This window comes from Callospermophilus lateralis, chromosome 15 (assembly GCF_048772815.1).
Source record: "Callospermophilus lateralis isolate mCalLat2 chromosome 15, mCalLat2.hap1, whole genome shotgun sequence".
Lineage (NCBI taxonomy): Eukaryota > Metazoa > Chordata > Mammalia > Rodentia > Sciuridae > Callospermophilus > Callospermophilus lateralis.
The window spans coordinates 58,043,605-58,052,236 of NC_135319.1; the positions used below are offsets into that span (position 1 = coordinate 58,043,605).

General features: G+C 39.7%; 1 long non-coding RNA gene across 1 annotated transcript; it reads left to right on the forward strand.

The window, feature by feature from the left end:
• Positions 1 to 208: 208 nt before the first annotated feature.
• LOC143381377 (uncharacterized) lies at positions 209 to 5,778 on the forward strand. The gene is made up of 3 exons (XR_013088811.2): positions 209 to 287; positions 3,908 to 4,192; positions 5,726 to 5,778. It is a non-coding gene; the product is annotated as an uncharacterized LOC143381377 (long non-coding RNA).
• Positions 5,779 to 8,632: the final 2,854 nt, after the last annotated feature.

The following is an 8,632-nucleotide window of genomic DNA, read 5'->3' on the forward strand; positions in this document are numbered from 1 at the left end:
CTTTCCCGGCCCTCTCCTGATGAGAGAACCTGTCCGTGTGGGGGTGTAACTGACCACTGACCCCGGAGGCCCAATCACTGACCCTGACCTTGGAGTGCGGCTCCCCCTTCAACCTTCATTGGATGGAATTATCCCCTGAATTTCTTGCTCCCCAATAAAAGGCTACTCCCTGGCGTGCTCTCTCTCTCTCTCTCCTGCTAGCCCTGAGTAATCCTTGCTGCCCTGCCGGGCGGTTAGAGGAGGGAACCAGAGAGGGGAGCCGTCTCGGACCTGGTCATAGAAAAAAGGTAACTGAGTCTGTGTGTTTATTTCGATCTCGCTAGCTAACTTTTATGCCAAGAACCTCATTAATGAAACCATTGCGCTGGCCGCATGGTAGAATTGGCGCCCACGAGGGGGGCATTCTAGATTAGCTAGATTGAGTGGGAGCGCGCGCTATAAAGATAAAGAAAAAAGTAAAAGGAAGTGGTGACAATTTGGGTCACAAAAGGAAGTGGTGACAATTTGGGTCACAAAAGTACCTTAAGATATTGAAGGAAAGAGACGTTAAATTAATTAAAATAAAAAATTCAACTTCTACCTATAAGGAAATGTATCTATTTTAGACAATATAATTAATCAGAAAGGAAAACAGACAAAGAAAACTCAGTTATTACAATTCTTAGAGATTGTAGGTAAATATTGTCCTTGGTTTTGTGAACAAGAATCTCCAAATTTACTTACTTGGGAGAAATTAGGAAGAAAGTTACAAAAGGTCTGTCTTTCAAATGAATTACCGGGAGGCATAGATAATATTCAGAGAACCTGGACGGCTTTGGAAGTTTGTCTTTTTTAATATATGGGCCAGAATTCGTGGCCCCCTGAAGACCTGCTAAAAGGCATTCAACGGGCTATCAAGTCTATTCAAATGGAAAATCCGCCTGAGGCTACCTTAATTCCTTTTCCTTTAAGCCACTTAAAAACAAAGGCGCTAGGAGCCAGGCCCAAAGTTAAAAATGTAAATTTAAATTTACAAAATCAGGCTACTCCGCAGGGAGATTATGGAGAGCAATATCAGAGAGGAGATACCTCCAAGGTCCTAGAGAGCCCTCCAAGGGAGGTAGACGATCTTCCTGGAGAGGAAAATGTGGAAGAGATTCCTAGAGGGGCTCAGAGTTCTTCTCAGCCACATGACTTAAAAGCCCAATTTCAAAGTGGCGACAGCACAGAACCTTTACCAGCTAATCTATGGGGAAGAGATATTTTAACCAAAATGGGATTATTATTAGTTACTCCAAATTCTATAAGATCAGTTGAGGAAGTTAGTCAGAGGTATTTTCCTGGAGATGATAGGGAGACCCTTCAGGAAGAGTATCTGTTTACAAACCAGTCTCCACGACAAAGATTAGTAAATGCTCCAAGCCAAAATTTTTATTAGGGGCCCTGAGTACTTCCCCGATCCCTAAGACAGCTGAAAAAATCACTTGGCTCACAGAGGAGCCTATATGGATTTCTCAGTGGCCCATCTCAGGGGAAAAGCTTAAAATAATTCATAGGTTAGTTGAGGAACAACTTCAGGCTGGTCATATAGAGCCAACGCTTAGTCCTTGGAACACACCTATTTTTGTTATTAAGAAAAAATCAGGAAATTGGAGATTGCTGCAGGATTTAAGGGCAATAAATCATGCAATACAGCCTATGGGATCCTTACAGCCAGGACTTCCCTCTCCCACAGCCATTCCTTTAGATTATAGCTTGATGGTAATAGATTTAAAAGACTGTTTTTTCTCTATAAGGTTACATCCTGGAGATTGTGAGAGATTTGCTTTCACTGTCCCAACAATTAATTTTAAGGAACCTGTTAAAAGATATTGCTGGAAAGTACTCCCACAGGGAATGCGTAATAGTCCTACTCTGTGCCAAAAATACGTAGACCAGGCGATAGATCCCATAAGAAGTAGCTTTCCTGATGCATATATTATTCATTTTATGGATGATATATTATTGGCTCATGCTAATCCAGAGGTACTTTCAGAAATTTTTACTCAGTTAGAGACTTCGCTTACAGCAGTGGGTTTATGCATAGCTCCTCAAAAAATTCAAAAAGTGTCTCCTTTTCAATATCTAGGTCAGATAATTCAAGGACATACAATCCGTCCTCAAAATCTTCAGATAAGAATTAAGAAGTTACATACCCTTAATGATTTTCAAAAGCTATTAGGAGATATTAATTGGCTGAGGCCATCCTTAAAACTAACTACTTCTGAGTTAAGTCCTTTATTTCAGATATTACAAGGAAATCCTTCTCCAACCTCTCCACGTCAGCTAACTTTAGAGGCTAAAACAGCTTTAAGGAAAGTTGAAAATACAATTAAAAATGCACAGCTTACTAGAGTTGATCCTAAGGAAATGGTGTATTTATTAATATTTCCAACTGAACATACACCAACAGGAGCCATATGGCAAAAATTAGGAGTTATTGAGTGGATTTATTTATCCCACTCCCCTCAAAAAACATTAATTCCTTTTCATGATTCTATAGCTCAATTAGTAATTAAGGGTAAAACTAAGATTTTACAATTAATTGGATCTGAACCTGATATCATAATTATTCCATTTTCTGTTCAACAGATTAATTGGCTTTTTCAAACTTCTAGCCCATGGCAAATAGCTTTTGCTGATTTTCCTGGCCAGATAGACAGTCACTATCCTCGTGATAAGATTATACAATTTGCATCATTAACGTCACTTATTTTTCCAAAGATTGTATGTGCCCATCCTATAGATGAAGCCTTATCAGTGTTCACTGATGGATCAAGTTCAGGTAAAGCAGGATTTTATAGTCGTGTTCACACAGAGGTAATACAAACTTCTTATACTTCTGCCCAAAGAGCAGAGCTTCAAGCTCTGATTTGTGCCTTAACTTACTTTGCAAATGAGCCTATTAATATTTATTCTGACAGCTTATATGCAGTCGGAGTTACTAAAAATATTGAAACTTCAGTTATTGGGTATACTTCATCACAAGAGTTATTTAAATTATTTCATAATTTACAAAAGGCAGTGCTAATGCGGAAATATCCATGTTTCATAGGACATATACGAGCTCATACTAATCTTCCAGGACCTTTAGCTTCAGGTAATAACAAAATTGACAAACTCGTAGCTTTTTGTCAACAAATGTCTTCATATGACTGTGCACTAGCTTTCCATTCATTACATCATCAAAATGCTTCTAGCTTACGTAAAAAATTTAATATTACTAGAAAACAAGCTCGTCAGATTGTAAGCCAATGCCCTAAGTGTGTTATTCACACTCCATCTCTGCCATCAGGGGTAAATCCCCGTGGATTAAAACCAAATCAAATCTGGCAAATGGACGTAACTCATATTCCTCAATTTGGTAAGCAGTGTTATGTGCATGTCATAGTGGACACTTATTCTAGATTTATTTTTGCCACAGCACGTACTAAGGAAAATTCTCAAAATGTAATTTCTCATTGCCTAGCAGCTTTTTCTGTTTTAGGATGCCCTATGCAGATTAAAACAGATAATGCTCCAGCTTATGTGAGCTCTTCTTTTCAACAATTTTGTCAAGAGTTTAAAATTAATCATAAAACAGAAATTCCTTATAACCCCCAAGGTCAAGCCATTGTAAAACGAGCTCATTTATCTATTAAACTTCAATTACAAAAATTAAAAAGGGGGGATAGGCTTATGACTCCCCAAAATAGCCTTAATCATGCTATTTTTGTTCTAAATTTTTTAAACTGTGACGCAGAAGGTCACACTGCTGCTGAGAGACAAATGTCTCCCTCAGTAACAGGCCCTTTAGGCAGAATTTTGTGGAAAGATTTACAAACCGGTCAGTGGAAGGGCCCAGACCCGGTGCTTATATGGGGCAGAGGGCATGCTTGTATTTTCCCAGAAAATTCTTCTCGTCCTATTTGGGTGCCTGAACGTGCTATCAGACATGGAAGAGATAGAACCCAGATTCAAGCGACTGAGGATCGACCCAGAGGAGCCCCCATCCAGAAGGAGGAGATATCGGAAAAGGATGAAGAAAGACCAGATTGACCCAGCCAAAAAGCTGATTTCATGGAAAGACGTAAAGAAGCTAACAACCCAGGCTTCCCGAATACTTCGAGACCTAGGAGAAAACAGGACCCCAATGATGATGGTAGCAACAGTAATTGCCCTACTGGGCTGTCAGGTAAAGGGGGATCAAGTAGACACTGGACATATTTCCCAGATCCACCCCTGGTACACCCAGCTGTGTGGACTGGAGAATCTATTCCAGTATTTACTAATGACTCATTCATGATGGGAGGATTTACAGATACTCATATTACTCCCAATCATGTGACTAGATTTAATTATTCTGGCTATAGTGCCCAATTACCCTTGTGTTGGTCCCACGATAAACATGCTGGCTGTCTGAAAGTATCATTCGAAGAAAAGACAGCGATTGGTAGACCTAGACTGACAAATAATTCTATTTATGGAGATTTAAAACCTAATACTAGATCAGTAATTAAGATGGGACTTTCCCATAATAAGCCAGTCATTTCTGCAAAACCTCCACAGATACACCACTGTCCAAATAGTTCTACAATTGAGATTGGCACCTTTCCTAAATGGATGGATTGTATAAATCCCTTTCCTGTACAACATAAGGTGTCTAAAAATAGTGGGTATATTTTAGACTGGTCTCCAAAAATTGATAAGAGACAATTACGAAGAAATTCTGCTATGACACCTGCAGGATTTGTTAGTAATATTTTGACTTATAGTGAAGGTGGTGTTCAAAAGGATATTTGGCGTTTAATTGCTGCCTCAAAATTCTTACATTTTACAGACAGATCCTTACCAAGATTTATTGGCAAAAACTGTAAAGAGGGATCTTGCTATGGCTTACGAGCTTGTGTCCAATCTCCTTATGTTTTAATTATTGAAAATGTAAAAGTTAAATGGATAGATGACAGATATATTGTTACTTGTAATAAATGTAACCTAACCAATTGTATTACTAGGTATAATGGAGGAAAAGGAGTGCTGATACTTCATCAGCCCTCTTTTGTTTTATTACCTGCTAATATTTCAGAGCCATGGTATGCTGATGCTGGTTTACAAGTCTTACAGCAAATTCATGCCCAGCTGGCAAGACCTAAACGTGCTATTGGAGTTATAATTGTTGGTGTTTTGGCGCTAGTCTCTTTTATTGCATCAACTGTCTCTGCGTCTCTGACATTGTCTCAGAATATTCAGCATGCAAAATTTCTTAATAATTTAGCTCAAAATACTTCCAAGGCTCTGCGTAATCAAGTAAATATTGATGAAAAGATTGAAACTAAATTAAATGCCTTAGAGGCAACTGTTATTAACATAGGTAATGAACTTTCAGCCTTAAAATTTAAAGAAAGGCTTAAATGCCATGCTAATTATAAGTATGTGTGTGTTACAGCTGCCAAGTACAATGCTTCTCTCTGGGATTGGGAGAAGGTTAAAAACCATTTGTTAGGTATTTGGCAAAATAGTAATAATAGCTTGGATATTCTGGAACTTCATCACCATATCCAAGACATTCAAAATAATAGAGCTGATTTTTCAGATCCTTCTTCTTTGGCTAACCAAATATTGAAGGAGTTAAATGGATTCAACCCTGGAAATATTCTCAAACACTCGGCCTGGTACATTATTGGATTATTCTCTTTGCTGCTAATTCTTTATTGCGTTGTAATTGTAGGATGGCGAGTCTTCAGAACAAGAATGCAGAAACTCCAGAGAGTGAACTGCCGCCTCATTTTTGCGAAAAGAAAGGGGGAATAATTCTACCATGCGGCCAGCGCAATGGTTTCATTAATGAGGTTCTTGGCATAAAAGTTAGCTAGCGAGATCGAAATAAACACACAGACTCAGTTACCTTTTTTCTATGACCAGGTCCGAGACGGCTCCCCTCTCTGGTTCCCTCCTCTAACCGCCCGGCAGGGCAGCAAGGATTACTCAGGGCTAGCAGGAGAGAGAGAGAGAGAGCACGCCAGGGAGTAGCCTTTTATTGGGGAGCAAGAAATTCAGGGGATAATTCCATCCAATGAAGGTTGAAGGGGGAGCCGCACTCCAAGGTCAGGGTCAGTGATTGGGCCTCCGGGGTCAGTGGTCAGTTACACCCCCACACGGACAGGTTCTCTCATCAGGAGAGGGCCGGGAAAGCTCCGACACAGCCAGAGCGCCTCAGACCCTAACCGGGAGTCACCCAGTCACGTGTGAGAATGGCTTCCGACACAAAAGGTTCCTGTGTCACATGAAACTGATTAAATAAATTTCTTGTGCTTTTCTCTTGTTAACCTCTCTGTTGTTATAAAATATTGGCTCTGATGCTTGTAATGGATAAGGACAAGTATCAACCTTTTTGTCCCCACAGAGATATGAGCTGACTCTTGTTTCTTGTCTGGAATCCCTTGAGTGCTGAGTATGGAGGGCTATGGAAGGGGGCAGCTGAGAGACCAAGGAAGACAGGGAAGGGGATAACTGCCTCCCATGGTGGGAACACTAGGGCTTTCCTGTGGTCTCTGAATGAACTGGAAAGTGAGTAGGAAACAGGGGCTGCCGTGTCATCCTACCACTGCTATCTATGCAGTGGAACAAGCTGGGGCCACTCCCAGACATGGATGGGGGAGGAAACAGGACCATCACTGAGGACCTTCCATATACCTAGCTGAGTGAGAGATAATTAGCAGAGGAATGATTTAAAAAAATCAGATGAATACCATCTGTATTATTTCTGCACCTCCAGATGTTTGGATTTCCTCCACAAGAATTGTGGGGCTGGAGTAAAGTATAAAAATTGGGGGCTGTGGCTATAGCTCAGTGGTAGCATACTTTCCTGGCATGTGTGAGGCACTAGGTTTGATTCTCAGCACCACATATAAGTAAATAAAATAAAGGTCTATCAACAACTAAAAAACAAATTGCTGAAAGTTTATAGACAGATTGTTAGTGGTCAGTGGAGTGGGTAGAAAATTTAGGACTGCATGCTGACTGATAATAATGGTGATGTTACATATGAAAATGGCATTTTAAACTGGAAATGATGAAAGAAAAATTATTAGATTGGGACAAGTTTTCCAGATTGACATATTTAGTCTTGTCATTGCTGAGAACAAATGAGTACTTGTAAAAGAAAAATGGAAATATTCATAAAATAAAGTGAATGCTATGCTTGCATATAGATTTACTTATGGCCATTTAAATCACATCTGCAATTCTGTTTTTCATGTGAGAAATGAGGCCCATAGAAGGAGAATGGTTTATTCAAAGATATGGTGTTATTGAACAATAGAGTTGGTTCTGGAATCCATCAACTCATTCACTCTGTCAATGCCATCAGTGGATAGGCGCAAGGAATACACCTGTTTCCAAACAGAATTGGGTTTATAGACTTGCAGTGAGGGAAAGTGAACACCATGGAGAAGTGTGGAGTAAGAGAGGAAGGCTAATAGCATGGACCTAAAGGAAAAAGGCTTGTAGTCGTGATTTGGCAACATGCTCAGGAAGGTAGGGATACTTTAAGTTGGATGCTGTCTGAAAGAAGACATTACTGTCCCAGATGGCCTGCAATGTAACTCAGGAAATAATCTGTGGGGCAAAAAAAGAGCTTTAGGACATCTTCTGCTAACACAATCAGCTGAAATAAAAATACACTCAGCATAAAAAACAAAAACAAAAAACCCAGCCAGTAATTTATAGGCAAAAGATAATTTGATACCATTGTTTTCTTTCATTTTGAGAGGAGGGGAGGCTGGGTTGCTTTTTGGAACATTGAACAATGAGGGTTAAGCATTGGAGTAGATTTGACTTCCAGACTCCAACTTTACAATGTCATCCCAGAGAATAAGTTGTCCACAAATGGGGAGATTTAAAATATTCCTTTCTCTTTTATCTTGTCCATAGGGATTTTTCTGCCTTTCTTCTCTACAATATGAGAATCTGAACATCTCTACTACCTATGTAATTATAAAGTCCAAGATATAACCTGGACAGAATAGAGACTGTTATAATAAAGGGCTTATTCATTTAATTTTATTATGATTCTGGATATAATCCACACTCAATTTTCCTACCTCCAAGGTGCCCTCAGAGGAAGTAAGAGGTCCTGGGAGTTCCCATTGCTGAGATCAGGATTTTAAAAAGCCTCCCTTCTGCCTGTTCCACATTAATTTAAAGGAACCCAGGAAAGGAGCAGGGATCCTGTGGGGGTACTAGAGTGCTCTCAGTGATTTCAGTCCATGCCTGCTAGCTTGACTTCATACCTTTCAGCTGTGAAGCCTTGACTAAGTCCAGTACCTAATTCTCTGTGCACCTGCAGGAAAGTGTCAATTTCTCTTTTTCCTCTGAAGTTTAAACAACTGACAATAGACATATCAGCAGGGGGAAAACTATAACAAATTGTATTACATATCAAAATATGGGAGCCACACACACACACACAGTGTATGAGACTCTAAGAAGGGCTATATAGTTGAGGCTAAAGTAGCATTTTGACTCTATAAAGAAATAGGGATTTGAGGCTGCTGAGGGATGGGTGGCAGCAAGCTCTGGCAGGTTGAGGAGAGGAAAGCAATGTGAACAAATTTGTTCTATTATTGCAGATAAA